Below are 22,295 nucleotides of genomic sequence, written 5' to 3' on the forward strand. Positions count from 1 at the left end.
CGGTGCTCTCCCATACACACGATCGAACAGCGGAGGAGTGGTACTCAAGCGTCAACTTTAGGTTACAATATCTCCGGATGTAATTAACATTTTGCAATGCAACAAACGGCACTGATTACGTATTTGTTTATATGTTCAGATGTGTTAACAAAACTAACGGGGTTCTATTTTAAAAAAACGTAGGTTTGTGTTAAAAAAACAGACTTCTGTGCATTTTTGTATGGTTTGTATTAACCAATTACACTAGCCCCTCTCCTCACCTTCGGTCTGTGGAATCGATTCGTGAGTATTTGATGTGGTTTGCGAAATATATCCAGCGGTAATGTTAGGTGACTCATCCTGTATATTATTTCTCAACTGAAAAACCCTTTTTAAAACACGTACTAGTAATAGAGGGATGAATAAAGTAACATTAGTAAGGTTTCTGACCCTGAATAACAATTTTTCTCTAAAACGTACTATTGACGGAAAATTTTAACGTAAAAGAGACGACTGCTACGGTCGCAGGCTCGAATCCTGCCTCGGGCATGGATGTGTGTGATGTCGTTAGGTTAGTTAGGTTTAAGTAGTTCTAAGTTCTAGGGGACTGATGACCTCAGATGTTAAGTCCCATAGTGCTCAGAGCCATTTGAACCATTTGAACCTAAAAGAGACTTTTAATTACCATCATGGATGACCAGCTTCATACCTACATTTTAGGAAGCTAACTTATTAATCACGAATAAGAAACTCCCTTTTCATATTATCTTATTATAAATACCATTTTATTTGTTTTAAAGTATTTATTAACTAGAAGAGTTATGTACAGCATTGTCTAAGATAATAACCATATCTACTGCGGCAGTCCATTACCGCTGCCTGTCTCACAAGTTGACATTTCTAAACCAATATATTTTCCGAAACGGTAAACATGTCATTGTCGCCTTGAATTGTGATTTACCTATTGCTACTACGGCCTAACGCGTTTACAGTAACTGAATTTTGTTCAAAATTATGTGCATGGAAATGTACACTGATCAGCCAGAACATTATGACCACCTACCTAACAACCAAATCACCTTTGACACTCATAACAGCGGCGAAGCGTCTTGGTATGGAGGCAGTAATGGCTTGGTAGGTCGCTTGAGGGAGTTGGCACCACACCTGCAAACACAAGTCACCTAATTTCAGTAAATTTCGCGAAGGAGGCGATGAACTCTAACGCTGAGTTCAATCACATACCAGATGTATTCGATCCGTTCAGATCTGGCAAACTGGGGGGCTAACACATCAACTGGACTTGCCACTGTGTTCTTCGAACCATTCCATCACACTGCTGGCCTTGTGGCATGGTGGATTATCTTGTTGAAAAATACCACTACAATCGGGAAACATGAACGCCATGAAGGGGTGCACGCGATCTGCAATCAATGTATGATGTTACTTGGCCGCCACGGTACCTTGCTCGAGGTCCACTGGACCCATCGATGCCCACGTGAATGTTCCCCAGAGCATAATGGAGCCGCCGTCACGTTGTCTCCATCCCGCAGTACATGTGTCAAGGGGCTGTTCCCAGGGAAGACGACGGATTTATGACCTCCCATCGGCATGATGAAGTAGGTAGCGGGATTCATCAGACCATGCAACGCTCTGCCACTGCCATGGTCACGTGCCAATTTCAATCGCAGTTGCCGATGTCGTGGTACGAACACTGGCACATGCATAGGTTCAAATGGCTCTAGGCACTGTGGGACTTAACATCTCAGGTCATCAGTCACCTAGAACTTAGAACTACTTAAACCTAACTAACCTAAGGACATCACACTCATCCACGCCCGAGGCAGGATTCGAACCTGCGACCGTAGCAGGAGCGCGGTTCCGGACTGAAGCGCCTAGAACCGCTCGGCCACCAGCGGCCGGCGCACGTGCATAGATCGTCGGCTGCGAAGGCCCATCGTTAGTAGTGTTCGATGCACTGTGTATTCAGACACACTTGTACTCTATCCAGTATTAAAGTCTGATGTTTGTTCCGCCACACTTCACCGCCTGTACTGTTTTACCGGTCTGCCCAATCTACGTAGTCCGACATCCGTAGTGAGGGCGGCCGCCCAACCCCACTACGTCTGGACGTGGTTTCACCTTGGTTTCGCTAAGTGTTGAAGACACTCGCCACAGCACACCTCGAACACTCGAGCAGTCGTGCAGCTTCCGAAATGCTCGTGCCGAGCCTCCGTTAACCAAGGAGAGATCGCGCGCCTTCCCCATTCTACACAACAACACGCTCACTGGTACTACACACACCGTTCGTGTGTCTGACTAGCAGTCATTTCTCGCCAGGTGGCGCTGGTATCGCCTGGACGGGTTTATAACGATAGTAGGTCGGCGGTCATAATGTTTGGCTGATCAGTGTATGTATAGAAGGATGTGTCTTAAATTCATGATTATTTTTTCATGCCGTTCGATCCATTTTTAAAGGCGTTTCCTCTTCATTCTCACAACCACCTTATCCCCAAATCCCCAAGGACTACACTTATTCAGATATTGCCATTAGTACAACTGTAAGTTCGTATGGGTTCCCTGTCTACAATTGGTGCTCAGTTGATTGACACAGGGAAAACCGTTGTAATATCACGGATAAACTAGCACCATCTAATCCAAGGATGTCTTTTCAATTGACGAGTAGACAGTTGCCTCTTAAAGCTGCATTTGCGATTTGCATATAAGCAAGTCGCAGGAACAAGAGCTTCGAAAAGCGTGATTGTATTTACCAAATTCTAACTTTTCTCACGGGCAGTAATTATTATATGTAGCCTTTTCAAGGGCAACTAAATCAGCTAACGTTTTTGTATTCCTTAAAGAAAGTGAAAAGCAAAAAGTACACGAAGATTACATTCTTAGGTCAACCGTCGTTTACACGGAGGTACTTTAACGCTCTGTAAAGGATTTCTTTCAAGTGTGTGGAAACGTATATACAAGGGTGTGTCTTAAATTCATGATTATATTTTCATGTCGTTCGACTGATTTTTAGAAATGTTTTCTGTTTATTCCCACAACAATCCTTATCCCAGCGACTACACTTATTCCAAATACTGTCATTATTTATAGAAGCGCGGAAGTTTCGCATAGGTTCCCTGGTCGTTATTACAAGGTTTCTTTCCTTTCTGTATTTATTTTGAAACTTTAATTCGCGGTTGAGTTTATATTTAAGTCAAAATAAAATTGATACGCAATATATGGATACAGCAGCGGTTTGGCCTTCATAGAAGCGTCCCGAGACCGTCTCCTGATTTCATATGCACTAATTATAGAAGCTGCCTACAGGAAAATTAAAGAGACCTTTGGAGAAAAGAGAACCACTTGCATGAATATCAAGAGCTCAGATGGAAGCACAGTTCTAAGCAAAGAAGGGAAAGCAGAAAGGTGGAAAGAGTATATAGAGGTTCTATACAAGGGCGATGTTCTTGAGGACAATATTATAGAAATGGAAGAGAATGTAGACGAAGATGAAATAGGAGACATGATTACTGCGTGAAGAGTTTGACAGAGCACTGAAAGACTTAAGTCGAAACAAGGCCCCGGTAGTAGACAACATTCCATTAGAACTACTGACAGCCTTGGGAGAGTCAGGCCTAATAAAACTCTACCATCTAGTGAGCAAGATGTATGAGACAGGCGAAATACCTTCACACATATAGAAGATAGTCATCCCAATCCCAAAGAAAGCAGGTGTTGACAGATATCAGTTTCATAAGCCACGGCTGCAAAATACTAACACGAAAACTGGTAGAAGCAGACCTCGGGGAAGATCAGTTTGGATTCCGTAGAAATGTTGGAACACGAGAGGCAGCACTGACCCTACGACTTATCTTAGAAAATAGATTAAGGAAAGGCAAACCCACGTATCTAGCATTTGAAGACTTAGAGAAAGCTTTTGACTATGTTGACTGGACTACTCTCTTTCAAATTCTAAAGGTGGCAGGGGTAAAATACGGGGAGCGAAGGCTATTTACAATTTGTACAGAAACCAGATGGCAGTTATAAGAGTCGAGGGACATGAAAGGGAAGCAGTGGTTGGGAAGGGAGTAAGACAGGGTTGTAGCCTCTCCCCGATGTTGTTCAATCTATATATTGAGCAAGCAGTAAAGGAAACAAAAGAAAAATTCGGAGTAGGAATTAAAATCCATGGAGAAGAAATAAAAACTTTGAGGTTCGCCGATGACATTGTAATTCTGTCAGAGACAGCAAAGGACCTGCAAGAGCAGCTGAACGAAATGGACAGTGTCTTGAAAGGAGGATGTAAGATGAACATCAACAAAAGCGAAACGAGGATAATGGAATGTATTGGAATTAAATCGGGTGATGCTGCGGGAATTAGATTAGAAAATGAGACGCTTAAAGTAGTAAATGAGTTTTGCTATTTGGGAAGCAAAATAACTGATGATGGTCGAAGCAGAGAGGAAATAAAATGTAGACTGGCAATGACAAGGAAAGCGTTTCTGAAGAAGAGAAATTTGTTAACATCAAGTATAGATTTAAGTGTCAGGAAGTCGTTTCTGAAAGTATTTGCATGGAGTGTGACCATGTATGGAAGTCAAACATGGAAGATAAATAGTTTAGACAAGAAGAGAGTGGAAGCTTTCGAGATGTGGTGCTACAGAGGAATGCTGAAGATTGGATGGATAGATCACATAACTAACGAGGTGGTATTGAATATAATTGGAGAGGAGAGAAATTTGTGGCACAACTTGACTAGAAGAAGGGATAGGTTGGTAGGGCACGTTCTGAGGCATCAGGGGATCACCAATTTAGTATTGGAGGGCAGTGTGGAGAGTAAAAATTTTAGAGGGAGACCAAGAGATGAATACACTAAACAGATTCAGAGGGATGTATGTTGCAGTAGGCACTGGAAGATGAAGAAGCTTGCACAGGATAGAGTAGAAAGGAGAGCTGCATCAAATCAGTCTCTGGACTGAAAACCACAACAAAAACAACAACAACAATTATTTCCTTACACATCCTTTGTTTCCGACCTTGCACTGTCGTCGACACGCTCCTCACAACTTGTGACGTTCTTGGGAGGGTTTGTAACACGATGCGTTACATGAACATTCTGCAACATGTATCAAGGATTAGGAACTGAGTGCAGTGATCTTGATGGGTCACAGGAATGAAACTCCGTATGCGAATGGAACTAGGAAAATTGTAATACGGATGTCCTGTGTAGTAAAACGGGAAGTTCCTTTTGCCAAGCACTCCCAATGGTTTTCATATGGCGGACGGCGCGGGCATGTGACTGCAGCGATTTCGTCGCAAACAGCGATGGCTGCAGCAAGTGGAACCAGTGACTCCTTCTGGAGGCCGGCACCGTCACCATGGTGGAAGTGGTGGACAGTCCTCTGGCGCGCCTCAGACTGACGCTTCGACCGAGATGTCCGGAACAGCGGGCTGTTCCTGGAGGTGTTGGAGTAATTAGTTGCTGCAGGCAGACGAACGAGTGAGTTCTGGATAGAACCGTGATTGAGGGTCTCGAGAGTGCAGTGAGTGGTGTCTGCTCCTGGCCGGATGAACAGCGATCCCAGTGGAGGCGGAGAAAGGGGTTTCTGCATATCAAGAGGAGCACTACCCGAGTGCTTTTGCTGTTGTTGGCTGCACACTGGTGGTTTAATGATTGATACAGCACACTGCTTGGTATACGAGCAGTACATTCGAAGTGTTTGCTAGCGACCACAATCTGCAGGAAGTTTGCTTTTCATGTGACAAATTATGGTTGTTTATTCATGTCACACAGGAGTGTAGGTGTGTGTGCTCTGAGCGAGAGCAGTTCACTTTGTTAGCTATACACTGTGAACGTGATTAATTGTATTAATCTAAAGTATTGGTTTAAGCTACGCCGTGAACATGACTCAATTGTTAGCACAATTCTGCAGAGATTTAGTCTCGTTCTATGTGGATAACCAGTTGTTTGCGTTACTGTATTAGAATTTATTAAGACATTATGCATTGGTAGGTTGGTAGAGAGTTGCTTGTAGTACTGATATGGAGACGGTTGTAGCAGTAGACCAATGTGTTGTTTGTGTGTTATGACTCTAGTTAAGATTTTACAACATACGAGGGGCATTCAGTAGGTAATTGCAACACATTTTTTTCTCAAGCAATTTTGGTTCAACGACGCGGAATTTGTAATGGGACATTTCGTGGAATTTTCCCGCTTCAGCCCCAGTAGTTTCAAGAAGTGGCGCTGTAGTTAGCCTTCAAAATGGCGCCTGCAGTGGCGGTGCGTCCAAGCATAGAGCTATCATTGAGTGTCTTTCGGTTAAAAAAAATTGAGCATCGCAGATGTTCACAGGCGCTTGCGGAACCTCTACGGAGACATGACAATGAACAAAAGCCTGGCGAGTCGTTGGGCGAGACATCTGTCATTATCTCGAAAACATCGTGCAAACCTGTCCGATCACCCGTGTGCTGACTGGCCTAACACAGCTATGACTCCTACAGTGTTGGAACGTGCGGACACTCTCATTCGAGGTGATCGGCGGATAACAATCAAACACCACACCACACAACTGGACTCTCGGAAATCTGCGCACCCCAGAGGAGATCACAAAACTTTAATGGACTGTTCTTCCTCATCCACCCTATGACCTTAATCTCGCAACTTCCGACTTCCATCCGTTTGCCCCAGTTAAGGATGTACTCCGTGGGAAGCCCTCCTAGAAAGGTGGCGTAAGGACGTCTCATTGAACGGAGATGTTGGAAAATAGGGTTTTATAGCCAAAAGAGAGGGAAATAATACTGTGTTTTGGATACCTGAATAAAAACAATCTTTCTTCACAAAAAATAGTTGCAGTACTTATTGAGCGTTACTCGTAATACCATGTTTGTGAGTGAAACCTGGCGTACGTTCTTTTATGATTTAGGTTTATCTTCTCCAGTGAATCTGCTACTTACGCTGCAGTACGATATATAGCAGAAGTCGACGCATACGTATGCGTCCCCAGTACCCTTTCTGTGTGCTATGCCGTGCCATGGGAAGGAAGCGTGAGCTGCCGGGATGCTACGCGGTGCCCATAAACCAGGGAAATCCGAGACGCGACCGGAGGTCGGACGCTGGCGCACGAGTTTTACATATGGGATGCGGCGCCTAAAACGTGATATTGTACATCTCTGTAAACGCCACCGCCCACAGCTTCCAGTTGTGGCCGCTGCTGCTGCATGTCGAGTAGAAAGCCCCAGAAGTCTCCCACAAACAGTCTTTGGTTCCTGCTTTGAGTCTGTTACCTTTGTTTGATTCTTAAATACTTTCACGTTCATTACCGATCCTACGCTACAAGTAAATTAACCGAACGGAAATTAATTTGCAGACATTCCGCCCATTTGGAATGTCCGCATCTCGCTTCCGACCGCTTTCGCACTGGATCGCGAATTAGTACGATCCAATTTCAAATCCTTTTTCCATCACTTTAAATATCAGTTTTCTTAATTACTAAAAATGAGCTGTGGAGAGTGACTAGATGGTTCCTTTATCAGGAGCCGTATCGTACTAAATTATTTACCCTTGTTTATTGAGGATAATTTTGGTTGAACTTCATAAAATTACTGTGCAAACACATAGTAAAGGTGTGGAGTAACAGGCATATACCCTAAGGTGGTCTCATTGGATACCTCATAATATCGTGTCAGACCACCCATTGTCCAGCAGAGCGTACCATCCTGACGTGGCCTGGGCTCAACAAATTGTAGAAAGTACCTTTCAAAAATATTGAGCCGTGCAGTCTCTACAGTCAAACATAATTGCAAAAGCGTTGCTGGTGCAGTTCATATGAACGTGAATTATTTTTGGAAACGACACGGGAAACATTTGTGTACGACAATGTAAAGTTTTCGAAATCGTTATTTGTTAACTTTTAAGGTGTTCGAAAAGTGATAACGAGAATCCAAGAGCATTGTTACATGCATTGCTGTTAGACTGGCTCTCATGTGGTTCATTATTATAACGATTTATTTTCCTCGTTTTGAGAATGAGAACAATAAAAGTAGTGATGGTCCTTTATTTTGAGATCTTCATTGCAGAGATGTTGCTGAGATATTCCCATTTGCCATTCCACAATTCACTGATCAACGCTCGCATGTTTCTGGTTTGCAGTCGACGAAGAAGAAAACCAGTGGGGACACCGTGACAACTTTTTAAAGACACGAGGTAACCAAACTACCCCTTCTCTCAAACCAGGAAAGAAGGAAACGTGCTATATCTCTTAACTGCGAAGTGATCAACGTAGCCCTCCGCATGCAACAACAGCCTATGCTGTCAGCATGTCCTATATAGTAAAGTGTCACAATAGGAAGATACCATAACTCACCCTAATCAGTTAATCAGTTAGGAAGGCGTTGATTCCGCTACATTACCTCCTGTGGGAACACGTATCGCTGTTTTTAAACACCCTCAGTAATTGGATTCCTCTGTAAAGTTTCTGAATTTAAAACAAGTACCTCTTTGAAAAGCAAAATACCGTTGTAAGCTGCAGTGCTCATGCAGTGTATATGCTGCATGGCGGCACACAATAAGGAAAGATTACGAGAACGGCATGCTTGAAATACGAGGGCTGTTCAGAAGGTAGGGAACGTTTCCATCTGACGCCGCTAGGCACGCGCCGATCGCGTATATTTTGGTATGTGCGTGCTCGGCAGCTCAGTCGGCATCCATCCGTGACAGTGGCGTCTGGTTTGATCGATATTCGAATTTGAAATGTGCGCTGCAATCGAAAATCCTGCCGGTTGTGAGGTGCGGTCTGTGACATGGTTTTTGTTGGTAAAAAACATAAAACCTATAGAAATTTATCGTGAACTGTGCGAAGTGTACGGAAACAACGTAGTGAGTGAATGTTCCGTCCGGAAATGGTGCATTCGGTTTAAAAATGGCCGAACCAACGTTTGTAATGAAGAGAAGAGTGGACGCCCGAGCATTGTGAGCGACGATGTTGTCGCTAAAGTTGATGAAACGATTCGTGAAAACCGTCCCTTCACAATAACAGAGCTTTCGCTTTCTTTTCCACAAGTTTCACTTACTTTGGTGTTTGAAATTGTAACTCAAAAGCTAGGCTACCACAAATTTTGTGAATGAAGGGTGCCCAAAATGCTTATACAGCACCATAAAGAACAGCGAATGGGGGCAACGTTGCCATTTCAGGAGGCCTACCACAAACATGGTGATTCATTACTGGATCGAATCGTAGCCTGTGACGAGACTGTCCGCAGCTCGTGGTCGTGCAGTAGCGTTCTCGCTTCCCACGCCCGGGTTCCCGGGTTCAATTCCCGGCGGGGCAGGGATTTTCTCTGCCTCGTGATGACTGGGTGTTGTGTAATGTCCTTAGGTTAGTTAGGTTTAAGAAGTTCTAGGGGACTGAGGACCATAGATGTTAAGTCCCATAGTGCTCAGAGACTTTTTTTGTGACAAGACTTGGGTGAAACACGTCAATTGCGAGACAAAATTACAGTCCATGGAGTGGGTACACACAAGGTCCCCCCAAAACCAAGAAAATGTTTGCAAACTTTGTCAGCAAGGAAGCTGTAGGCGACAGTGTTTTGGGAAAGGCAAGGTGTGCTTCTTATTGATTTTCTCGAACGTGGAGCAACCATAAATTCTGCCCGGTACTGTCAAACTTTCAACAGCCTTAGAAGAGCAATTCAAAGCAAATGCCGAGGGAAGCTGACGTCCAAAATTTTGTCCTTGCACAACAATGCCCGACCTCACACGGCAAACCGCACTAAAGAACCCCTTAATTCACTCAAATGGGAAATTTTCCATCCGCCCTACAGTCCCGATCTTGCACCAAGCGACTTCCATTTGTTTTCCAAGATGAAGAACTGGCTTGCAACGCAGCGCTTTGATGACGACGCGGAACTCCAGGCGGGCGTGACTCGCTGGCTGAAGTCTCAGGCAGCAGAATTTTACGACGAAGATCTTTCAAAGCTTGTCCACCGCTATGATAAGTGCCTCAATGTGTTTGGTGACTATGTGGAGCTGGCCGGTGTGGCCGTGCGATTGTAGGCGCTTCAGTCAGGAACAGCGTGACCGCTACGGTCGCAGGTTCGAATCCTGCCTCGGGTATGGATGTGCGTGATGTCCTTACGTTAGTTAGGTTTAAGTAGTTCTACGTTCTAGGGGACTTATGACTTCAAATGTTAAGTCCCATAGTGCTCAGATCCATTTGAACCATTTGACTATGTGGAAAAGTAGTATGTCAGTCGTTCTTTCAGATGTATATAATAAAATGTATTTCTAGTACCCAGTTTTTTTAATGCCAAAACGTTCCCTACTTTCTGAATAGCCCTCGTAAATACGAATGCTAGGCAAGCATGCAGGATACGCTGTTGTATTTGACCACGAACGGCACCTGTGCGAAGTCCTAAATACGTCGCAGTTGTCAGTCGTGGTCAAAACAATGTTCTTTGTAGTTGTAAGTGCATTATGCCGGAGTTAAGTAAATTCAAACGTGGTAAATTGTTGGTGCTCGTATGTGGGGGGTTGACGTAACCAAGGGCGACGAAGCGTTTGATGTTTCAAAAGGCACTATATCGAAGATGTATACCACTTACAGGGAAAGCGGAAAAATCTCTTCTGGTAGGTCACAACGCGGACGAAAATGTGGGTTGAGTGATGGTGACAGAAGGGCACTGATGAGGACTGCGGCGAAAAATAGTATGATGATAGACGCTGAACTAATTTTCTCACTCGTGAATCCTTTCACTGCCGACCGGAGTGGCCGAGCGGTTCTAGGCGCTACAGTCTGGAACCGCGCGACCGCTACGATGATGCCATCGAAACTAGTAGTTGAACAGTCGGTAACCGTGCTACAGCTTCTCGGTGGTTGTGTCCTCCTCCTTCAAATACTTGGAAACTGTGGAGCACCACCTGCACATCTACATCTGCATCTACATGGATACTCTGCAAAACACATTTGACCGCATGGCAGGGGGTTCATCGAACCACCTTCACAATTCTCTATTATTCCAATCTCGTATAGCGCGCGGAAAGAATGAACACCTATATCTTTCCGTACGAGCTCTGATTTCCCTTAATTTATCGTGGTGATCGTTCCGCCCTATGTAGGTCGGTGTCAACAAAATATTTTCGCATTCGGAGGAGAAAGTTGGTGTTTGGAATTTCGTGAGAAGATCCCGTTTCAACGAAAAACACCTTTCTTTTAATGATGTCCAGCCTAAATCCTGTATCATTTCTGTGACACTCTCTCCCACATTTCGCGATAATACAAAACGTGATGCCCTTCTTTTAACTTTTTCGATGTACTCCGTCAGTCCTATCTGGTAAGGATCCCACACAGCGCAGCAGTATTCTAAAAGACGACGGACAAGCGTAGTTTGGCAGTCTCCTTGGTAGGTCTGTTACATTTTCTAAGCGTGCTGCCAATAAAACGCAGTCTTTTGCTGGCTTTCCCCACAACATTTTCTACGTGTTCCTTCCAATTTAGCCGGCCGCGGTGGTCGAGCGGTTCTAAGCGCTTCAGTCCGGAACCGCGCGACTGCTACTGTCGCCGATTCTAATCCTGCATCGTGCATGGATGTGTGTGGTGTCCTTAGGTTAGTTAGGTTTAAGTAGCTCTAAGTTCTAGGGGACTGATGACCTCAGATGTTAAGTCCCATAGTGCTCAGAGCCATTTGAACCATTTGAACCTTCCAATTTAAGTTGTTCGTAATTGTAATACCTTGGTATTTAGTTGAGTTTACGTCTTTTAGATTAGACTGATTTATCGTCTAATCTAAAAGCCATAAACTCAACTAAATACCTGGGTATTACAAAATAGATCAGTCTCAAAAGAGAACGAGACATTTTGATAGCGGTCACACAGTGACGGAAAAAAATCCTAACAAGAAGAAGTTGAGCGAGGTCAACGAAAGTTGGTAGGCAAGTTTCTACATCTGAAGGGAGACATACAAGAAAAATCAGATTTCACGCCAATCGCAGAGGAGTGGCGCTAGAAATGGCACGATGAGCGTGCAGATTAAGTTTGCTTTATATGTCCCTGTAACTGTCTGACAGCTGCCTTTGGGACTGGACGTAGTGAGGTGATGTTAGTCGACAATGCCTTTAAAATAAAGACAACATTATTAATAGGTCATTGAGTATGAATGAGACCGTGTAGTAGGGCTACGAGAAGCTAAACGTCCCTTCTGCGATATTCTATATATTGACAGAAATGTAGCCACTGCACACGATTGCTGGTAGTGGTGATCACTGTAAAAAGGCTAGCCTCCCCACTGCTACGTGGCACTGCCGAGAGGGAAGATCATCGTGCTCTGTGTATGGGTCTGGCGCTTCTATGTCTGCCACAGCAGTTCGAACAGCAGGTGGCACCACACGGAAGTAGAATGGAAATGAGCGTTTGGCGTCACTGGCCGGGAGGCCCCTTGCGCGGCAGGTCCGGCCGCCTCGGTGCAGGTCTTATTACAGTCGACGCCACATCGGGCGACCTGCGACCCAGTCGGGAACCGAACCGGGCCCGTACGACGGCAATTCGTCACGCTGACCACTCAGCTATCGGGGCGGACACGGACACAACGAACTGTTACAACTCGGCTACTCAAAGACAGCTCCGAGTTAGGCGCCATGTACCGTGCATTTCTCTGACTCCAAACGCCGTTTGTGACTTCAGTAGTGTCAAGCGAAAAACCATTGGAGGGTAGGATATTGTGTTTTCTGATGAAAGTCGTTTCTGCGTCGGTGCCAGTGATGGCAATGTATCGGATAGAAGGAGAACAAGACAGGGTCTGAAACCAACTTGTTTGTGGCTTACACATCCTGGATATAACCTGGAGTTATGGTCACTAGATCTGTCACGAATCGAGGACGTATGGTACACCATTGGGTGAGAACCGTATATCATCCATATCCCCCTACTGACCGACTAATTGCAACAGGCACGGAAATCCTTCCCACTAACTTACCTCTATCACCTGTACGACTCAATGCATGCATCTTTGCATGCTTACATTCAACAACACATCAAAAAAGTTTTGCATCATCCCGGTTCCCAGAACTCATGAAGATAAATGTTGCCTGTGGATATTGTATCACAGACACAGTCACTCTGACTGTTCAAACATGTCACTAACCCCCCCCCCCCCCCCCCCCCGCCCAATGATGCAAACAACCATGCATGAGCATCGTCTATCAGACAGAGGGGGTCCGACAGCCGATCAGTTCCAGTCATTCCACCAGGAAGGAGGCACACGGCTCGTATTGCCTGTCGCTCAACCATGCCTAGACGGTCAGTACCGCGGTTCTATTGTGTCCGCATTGTCACTTTGTGCCAGGAAGGGCTCACAACAAGGGAAGTGTCCAGGCGTCACAGAGTAAACCAAAGCGGTGTTGTTCGGACATGGAGGAGATACAGAGAGACAGAAACTGTCGATGACATGCCTCGCTCAGGCCGCCAAAGGGCTACTACTACAGCGGATGACTGCTACCTACGAATTATGGCTCGGATGAGCCGTGACAGCAACGCCATCAAGTTGAATAATGCTTTTCGTGCAGCCACAGGACGACGTGTTACGGCTCAAACTGTGCGCAATACGCTGCATGATGTGCAACTTCACTCTCGATGTCCATGGCGAGGTCCATCTTTGCACCACACCACCATGCAGCGCGGTACAGATGGACCCAACAACGTGTCGAATGGCTGGCCGCTGTGGCCGTGCGGTTCTGGGCGCTTCAGTCTGGAACCGCGTGACCGTTACGGTCGCAGGTTCGAATCCGGCTTCAGGCATAGATGTGTGTGATGTCCTTAGGTTAGTTAGGTTTAAGTAGTTCTGAGTTCTAGGGGACTGATGACCTCAGATGTTAAGTACGTCGGCCGGAGTGGCCGAGCGGTTAAAGGCGCTACAGTCTGGAACCGCACGACCGCTACGGTCGCAGGTTCGAATCCTGCCTCGGGCATGGATGTGTGTGATGTCCTTAGGTTAGTTAGGTTTAAGTAGTTCTAAGTTCTAGGGGACTTATGACCACAGCAGTTGAGTCCCATAGTGCTCAGAGCCATTTGAACCATTTTGTTCAGTCCCATAGTGCACAGAGGCAGACGATCGTCGGAGACGTGTTTGGGGTCAACACGGTCAGGGTGAACGCCTGTCCAGCGAGTGCAGCAAGGTGGTGGTTCCCTGGTGTTTTGGGATGGCATTATTTGGGGCGGACGTACTTCGCTGGCGGTCATGGAATTCGGCATAACGGCTGTACGATACGTGAATGCCATACTCCGACCGCTGGTGCAACCATATCGGCAGCATATTGGCGAGGAATTCATCTTCACGGACGACATTTCGCGCCCACATTGTGCACATCTTGTGTATGACTTCCTTAAAGGTAACGACATCGCTCGACTACAGTGTCCAGCATTTTCTCCGGGCATGAACCCTATCCAACATGCCTAGTATAGATTGCAAAGGGCTGCTTATGGGCGATGTGACCCACCAACCACTCTGATGGATCCACTCCGAATCGCTGTTGAGGAGTGGGACAATATGGACCAACAATGCCTTGATGAACTTGTGAATAGTATGCCACGACGAATACAGGCATGCATCAATGCAAGAGGACGTGTTACTGGGTATTAGAGGTACCGGTGTGTACAGAAATCTGGACCACCACCTCTGAAGGTCTCGCTGTATGGTGGTACAACATGTGTGGTTTTCATGAGCAATAAAAAGGGCGGAAATGATGTTTATGTTGATCTCTGATTCAATTTTCTGTACAGTTTCCGGAACTCTCGGAACCTAGGTGATGGAAAACTTTCTTTGATGTGTGTATACCAGAGTTTCACGTTTGCAACGGTTTTTCTCGCGCTTAAATTAACTGTAAACTTGCAATGTTAATCACTTAAATATATTACCTAGACGAAAGCATTCCCGAAATTTCATTACCCTACATCAATCAACCCTTGGTGTTGGAATTTTTTTCCATCAGTGTGTATCGCTGTTTTAACGAAAAGAAATGCATCAATCGAACAGTAAGAATGTCTTCAGCGCGTGATGATTGAGTACGTCGTGGTGACCTTGGAATGAAGGATGTAGGTGAAGTAAAAACGTGAGCTACAGGATTAATAATGGAATCGTATCACGTTTTGGGGCAGCGGCTATGACCCAGGTTCTTTTTCCGATAGGGCGAAGGAAATAAAAGCTACAGAATGGGCGTGGGGTCGGCGCGCTCCCCCGCGCCTGTCGCAGCAGGGCGCGGAGTGAAGTTCTTAGTGCGATGAGCGCACGCTCCAGTAAACCGGGGCGTGCAGCGATAAATCACCCGCTTATCCCGTGTATCGACAGGCGGGCACGCGCCGTCTTTCTACATGACGACGCAGCGGTTGCCGGCCACCGAAACACTGTGCTGCACTCTCCCCCAACCCTGTTCCTCTCCGTGTCAGAACTACCCGTGGCTTTCGGGCCAAGGAAATTGAAATACAGCTGACTCGGCAATGTACAGCGCGACGCGGGGCAATGTAACTCCCGAAAGTGTTTCACTCTGTTCAGTACCACGCCAGCGCTATCGTATAAGGTGTGGAAAGTTATTTGTGACAAGACTGAGAATTTTTCGGTAAAGGGGATGCAGCATGTTATCTTGGATGAAGAGTCATCGGCAGATGTAGAACTAACTTCAGGCTTCCGCAGGGGAAGTGTTCGTGATGTGCGATGCATATTAATAACACAGCACACAATAATAACAGCGTCTGGAATAATAACCGAATGGCTCCTCTTGTGGCCGAAGCGGCCGTGCGGTTAAAGGCGCTGCAGTCTGGAACCGCAAGACTGCTACGGTCGCAGGTTCGAATCCTGCCTCGGGCATGGATGTGTGTGATGTCCTCAGGTTAGTTAGGTTTAACTAGTTATAAGTTCTAGGGGACTAACGACCACAGCAGTTGAGTCCCATAGTGCTCAGACCCATTTGAGCTCCTCTTGTAAATAATTTACTGAACGACTGGTTTCGTGGCCTAGAAGTCACATCATCAACTTAAATCTGTTACATTCAGAAAAGCGTTCGCTACAATTGTGGTTGAATTATAGTTTCAATCTATAGTGAAAAACAGAGCAAATTACTTACTGACATGGTAAATCATGACATCGAAGTTATAACATAGACGGGACCGAACATTCCTTCTCCATGAATAAATGACACAGTTTGCAAAAAGTGGTTCAAATGGCTCTGAGCACTATGGGACTTAAATTCTGAAGTCATCAGTCCTCTAGAAGTTAGAACTACTTAAACCTAAGTAACCTAAGGACATCACACACATCCATGCCCGAGGCACGATTCAAACCTGCGACCGGAGCGGTCGCGCGGTTCCAGACTGTAGCGCCTAGAACCACTCGGCCACTCCGCGCAGTTAGCAGATCGTCAGGTAAGCAGAAAGTATGGTTCCACGGTTCATCAAGCGCCGCCGTTTTTTTAAACTGTAAGAACCGCCGAGAAATATCCTGCCATCAAACGCGATAAAAGACCAGTAATGTGCTAGAACTTCCAGTCGAAAATTAAAATTAAAAATACCTACCATGAATCCAAACGGACGACAGTAGGCCAAACACAATCGATTAACCATTAGATATAGAGGACAATCTATCCAGAGCGCCTAAAAATTTAGGAAAATGTGGGAGGCACCAATAAGAATTCACTTAGTAATAAAAACAGGATAAACACGATAATTGATGGGGAAATTTGTGTGAAAATGACGTATCATATATACAGTAGACCGCAATGCATGGAGATGCAGGCGGATAATTGCCCACCTGTGGACAAAGCGATAAGCCGTGTCGGTGGCGGAAATCTGCTCTATGCATGCGCAATGGGGCATTATGACCTATAAGAAATTCGCGTCGCTCGGTCAGTTAAGAGACAAAAAACATTAGTAACCTGCCCCGAATATTTTTATAATTTAACGGATTTAATCTAATGGTGTGGCTTCTAGGGTACGAATCCGAACAGTAAATAAATTATTTACAAGAGCAGCCAAGCGGTTATTGTTCAACATGTCTGCTTATGGCTACGGTTATCCCTCGTGCATGGTAGTGAATAACAACAGCATTGTACCTTTTGCAGTTAATGCAATTATAAAAAATTTCCTGTCATCGTGGCAGGCAGTTGCAGCAACCAGTTTAAAAGTGTTTCAGAACAAAAACAGTCTCGGTTACGAAGTTATTTAATGTCACTTCAATTATCTACAGGGTGCCAAGGAGGAATGGTCAATATTCAGGGATATGACAGGAACGATCATTCGAAACAAAAATATCTAGTAAATATGCGCTCTAAATTGCAATGAATTTTAAACACCCATTATATGGATGTTGATGTGTATATAAAAACGCCATCAGGATACCGAAGAAACCCAAAGGAGAGAATTGAATCAGGAATGTCTTAGGTCCAAGTTATACTGAAAACGGAACATACACTGAAGCAAATAAAGAAATTCAAAGTATAGCCACATCTATTTTTGGATATGAAAAAACGAAGGCTAAAATTGTATCGGCGTTTTTCCTCAGTCTTCTGACTGGTTTGATGCGGGCCCGCCACGGATCCCTCTCCTGTGCTAATCTCTTCGTCTCAGTGTAACACACGCTAAATATGACCTCAGTTAGTTCCTGGATGTGTTTCATTCTCCGTCATCTTCCACACTTTTTACCCTCAACAGCTCCCTCTGGTACCATGGGCGTTATTCCCTGAGGTCTTAACAGATGTTCTATCATTCTATCCCTTCTTCTTGTCAGTGCATTCAGTTTATTCATTTCTTTGCCGATTCAGCTGAAAACCTCTTTATTGCTTCCCCTATCAGTCCACACAATTTTCAACGTTCTTCTGAAGCCTCACATTTCAGATGCTTCTATTCTCTTCTGCTCCGGTTTTCACACAGTCCGTGATTCACTAGCATACAGTGCTGTGCTCTAAACGTACATTCTCAGAAATTTCTTCACCAAATTAAGGTTCAAATGGTTCAAATGGCTCACAGCACTATGGGAATTAACATCTTAGGTCATCAGTCCCCTAGAACTCAGAACTACTTAAACCTAACTAACCTAAGGACATCACACACATCCATGCCCGAGGCAGGATTCGAACCTGCGACCGTAGCAGTCCCGCGGTTCCGGACTGCAGCGCCTAGAAACGCACGGCCACCGCGGCCGGCTCAAATTAAGGCTTATGTTTGTGTTTGACACTAATAGACTTCTCTTGGCCAGGAAGGCCCTTTTTGCCATTGGCAGTCTGCTTTTGAAATCCTCCTTGCTCCGTCCGTGATTGGTTATTTTGCTGCGTATGTAGCAGAATTCCTTAACTTCATCTACTTCGTGATCATAAATTTTGATGTTAAGTTTCTCGATATTCTCATTTTTGCTCCTTCTCATTACCTTCATCTTTCTTCGATTTAGTCTCAAGCCATATTCTGTACTCACTGGACAGTTCACTCTATTCAACAGATCCTGTTACTGTTCTTCATTTTCAGTGAGGATAGTAATATCGTCAGCGATCTTTATCATCGATATCCTATCACCTTGAATTTCAATCCCACTCTTCAGTTTTTCATTTATTTACATCATCCCTTATTCGACGTGTAAATTGAAGAGTAAGCTTGAAAGACTACATCCCTTTCCTTCACTGATTTTAATGCGTGCAATTCGTTTTTTGTCTTCTACTATTCTTGTTCCCTCTTGGTTCTTGTATATGTAGTATACTATCCGTCTTACCCTATGGCTTACCCCCAATTTTTCTCAGGATTTCGAACATCTTACACCCTTTTACGTTGTCGAACGCTTGTTCCAGGCGAACAAATCCAATGACCGTGTCTTCAATTTTCTTCAACCTTATCAACTGCATCATCAGAAACCGACTCTCTTGTGCCTCTGGCGCCTTTACCCTTACTACAGACTAACTGATAGTCATCTAACAGATCCTCACTTTTCTTTTCCTTTCTTTTGTGTAATAATGTTGTCAGAAACTTGGATGCATGAGCTGTTAAGCAGATTGTGTTGTTAATTCTCGCACTTGTCGGCTTCTTGAAGTCTTGGGATTTGTGTGGATGATGGTTTTACGAAAGTCTGATGGTAGATCGACTGTCTCAGACAGTCTACACACCAACGTTACTATTCATATTGTTGCCACTTCCCTCGAATGGTTTTAGAAATTCCGATGCAATGTCACCTGTCCATTCCGCCTTATTTATCTTAACTCTTTCAACACCCTTTTATATCCCGATTCTACTACTGAATACCCATATCATCTAAATCGACTCCTGTTTCTTCTTCTGTCACGTCAACAGACCAGTCTTCCCATTCATAGAGGCCTACCACGTACTCTTTCCACCTATCCGCTCCCTCCTCTGCATTTAAGAGCTAAATTTCCGTTGCACTCTTAATGTTACCACGCTTGCTTTTAATTTCACTGGAGTTTATTTTGACTTTTCTGTGTGCTGAGTCAGTCTTTCCGATAGTCGTTTCTTTTTCGTTTTCTTCACATTCCTCATGTAGCCTTCGCTTCCCTGCATTTTTTTATTTACTTCATTCCTCGGCGGCCGGCCGGTGTGGCCGAGCGGTTCTAGGCGCTTCAGTCTGGAATGCGCGACCGCTACGGTCGCAGGTTCGAATCCTGCCTCGGGCATGGATGTATGTGATTTCCTTAGGTTAGTGAGGTTTAAGTAGTTCTGAGTTATAGGGGACTGATGACCTCAGATGTTAAGTCCCATAGTGCTCAGAGCCATTTGAATCATTCGTCGGCGACTTATATTTCTGTATTCCTGAATTTCCCCGAACACTTTTTTACTTCCTTCTATCGTGAGTCTACTGAAATATTTCCCCTGTAAATCACGGTTCCTTTGCAGTTGCTTTCCTTGCATCTTCGTTTTTCTCTGATTTTTTCTGTGATTGTCCAGTTTTAGAGACTTGTGTTCCTCTTTAACTTAACTGCCTATTGAGATACTCATAATTGCAGTATTTGTAGCCTCAGAGAATATGGAGCTATCTATTCATCCCTTAGTACTTACGTATGTAAAATCCTCCTGTATCTCACATTCTCCAAGTATAGCTCCACCTCGTGTGATTCTTGAGCAGAGTATTCGCTATTACCATCTGAAATTTATTGTAGGGCTCATTGAGACTTTCTCCTCATTCATTCCTACTACCAAGCCCACATTCTCGGGTAATCCTTTCTTCTGCTCCTTCCTCTACAACCGAATTTCAGTCTCTTTATGCACTGAATTACTCATTCAGTTTCCTCATAAACAGGTGAAAGTTAAACTTCCAAAATGCTGTAGAAATAACACCACTGGTTAGAATGACGTCAAATTGCAACGGAATATTACCGGGAAAGGGGGAAAACGTATGGCCGAAGTAAAAAAAAACAGTGTGAAAATTGATCAGTAGGTGGCGATGTATGTTTCAGGATACGTAAATGAAAACACCTGTCATGCACACGATCCATTGAAGTTGGTATAAACACACCGGGTACAGAGCTTTTCCTCCTTTCGCGTCTGCGACGTTCGCCGTGAATGTATGAATGCAGGATCGCGTTCTGATTGTGAAGCTTTATTACAAGAATGATGACTGTGCACACGTCGCTCTGCAGAAGTTCCGGACACTGAAGGGTTTGAAAAAAGGCATTCGTCCGATGACTGCCGTGGGTCTGGAGAAAAGATGGGTCCTTTTGGTATGCAACCTGGTAGAAGGAGGAAACAAATTGATTCGTCAGTGGTAGCAATGGCCACAGTAATGCAGGAGGAGACGAATGTTGGTGTGCAAACGTGTAGTGCACGGAGAATTGCCCGAAAATTGGGCATACCCGTGAGCACGGTGCTTAAAATCCTGCGAAACATCCTTCTTTGCTATCCATTCAAAATTACCCATGTGCCCGAGTTGCTTTCTGTTGACATTCCAGCAAGAGAGACCGTTGCTTTAGAATTTCTTGCTCACATCTAAGTGGACAATGATTGGCCGTGGAAGATTTTGTGGACAGACGTAGCCCACTTCCATCTGACAGGATATGCCAATATTCAGAATTGTTGAATACGGGCAACGGAAAATTAACATGTAGATCAACCAGTATCACTTCATCCTGAAAAGTTCACTGTGTGGTGCTGATTTACGGCGTCATTTATCATAGGGCCATATTTTTTTCGAAGAGACAGGTGCTTCCTGCCCTGTTACTTGTACCGTCACTGGTAAGCGCTGAGTGTCTTTTGCGCAACCACGTCATTTAAGCTCTCCAACAACGTGGATGTGTGGATGGGATCATTTTTTTATGTAAGATGCCCCACCTTTGCATATTGCAAATTCAATTAAGCAGCTGTTGAAGGGTAACTTCGGAAATGCTAGAATTATCAGCCGCTATTTCCCTACAGCCTGGCCGTCCCAATCACCTGATCTTAATCCGTGTGACTTCTGCCTGTGGGGCTATCTGAAATATGTTGTGTTCAGTGTTCCAATTGCAAACTTATCTGCATTGAAGGCAGACATTGCGCAACACTTTCTGACCCCTGAAACACTTCGACCAGTTGTGGAACATGCTGTTTCTCGATTTCAACTTGTTGCAGAAAACGGTGGACAGCGTATTAAACATGTTTTGCGCCATTCACATGGAAATTAAAAATCCGATCTGATTTTGATTGATTCTTTTAATGCCGTTTTTGGTCTCAGGAAGATTAAAAACCAATGTGATTGATGCTTTTTATGCGGTTTTTGGCCCCAGGACAGTTAAAAACCAATGTTAGTGATGCTTTTTATACGGTTTTTGGCCTCAGAACAATCAAAAACCTATGTATGTGATGCTTTTTATGCGGTTTTTGGCCTCAGGCAATTAAAAACCGATTTTTCCCGTCTGATGTGATAAGACCTTGCCGTGGTGAATGGGCTTACGTAACTATGTAACTAACAGTTACCTGTACACCCATGCACACTGAGTAGTACAGTTTGTTTAACGTCAAACGTACACCTTAGGCATTGTTGTATGATTCATTTGTCATTTTTAGTCGACCACTATTAAATTATGATGCTTACAGCGTCATCTATAGCTACGTTTTGTAACTATTTATTTTTCTTCTGCCATACGTTACCCCCCTTCTCCGATAATATTCCGTTGCAATTTGACGTCATTCTGACCAGCGGTTTGAAAGTTTAACTTTCTATATCTCTTCGTCTTCTGCGTGTGCTGTCGGTATTATGCTTGAACTATTGTCGTCGGTGCTGGTTTCTGTCGTTTCTGATGAGAACAACCCTACAAAAGAACTTTTCATAGTAACTCGCTCTCTGTCTTACTTTCCTGTTCGTAACGAATTTTAATCCCC

This window comes from Schistocerca piceifrons, chromosome 1 (assembly GCF_021461385.2).
Source record: "Schistocerca piceifrons isolate TAMUIC-IGC-003096 chromosome 1, iqSchPice1.1, whole genome shotgun sequence".
Lineage (NCBI taxonomy): Eukaryota > Metazoa > Arthropoda > Insecta > Orthoptera > Acrididae > Schistocerca > Schistocerca piceifrons.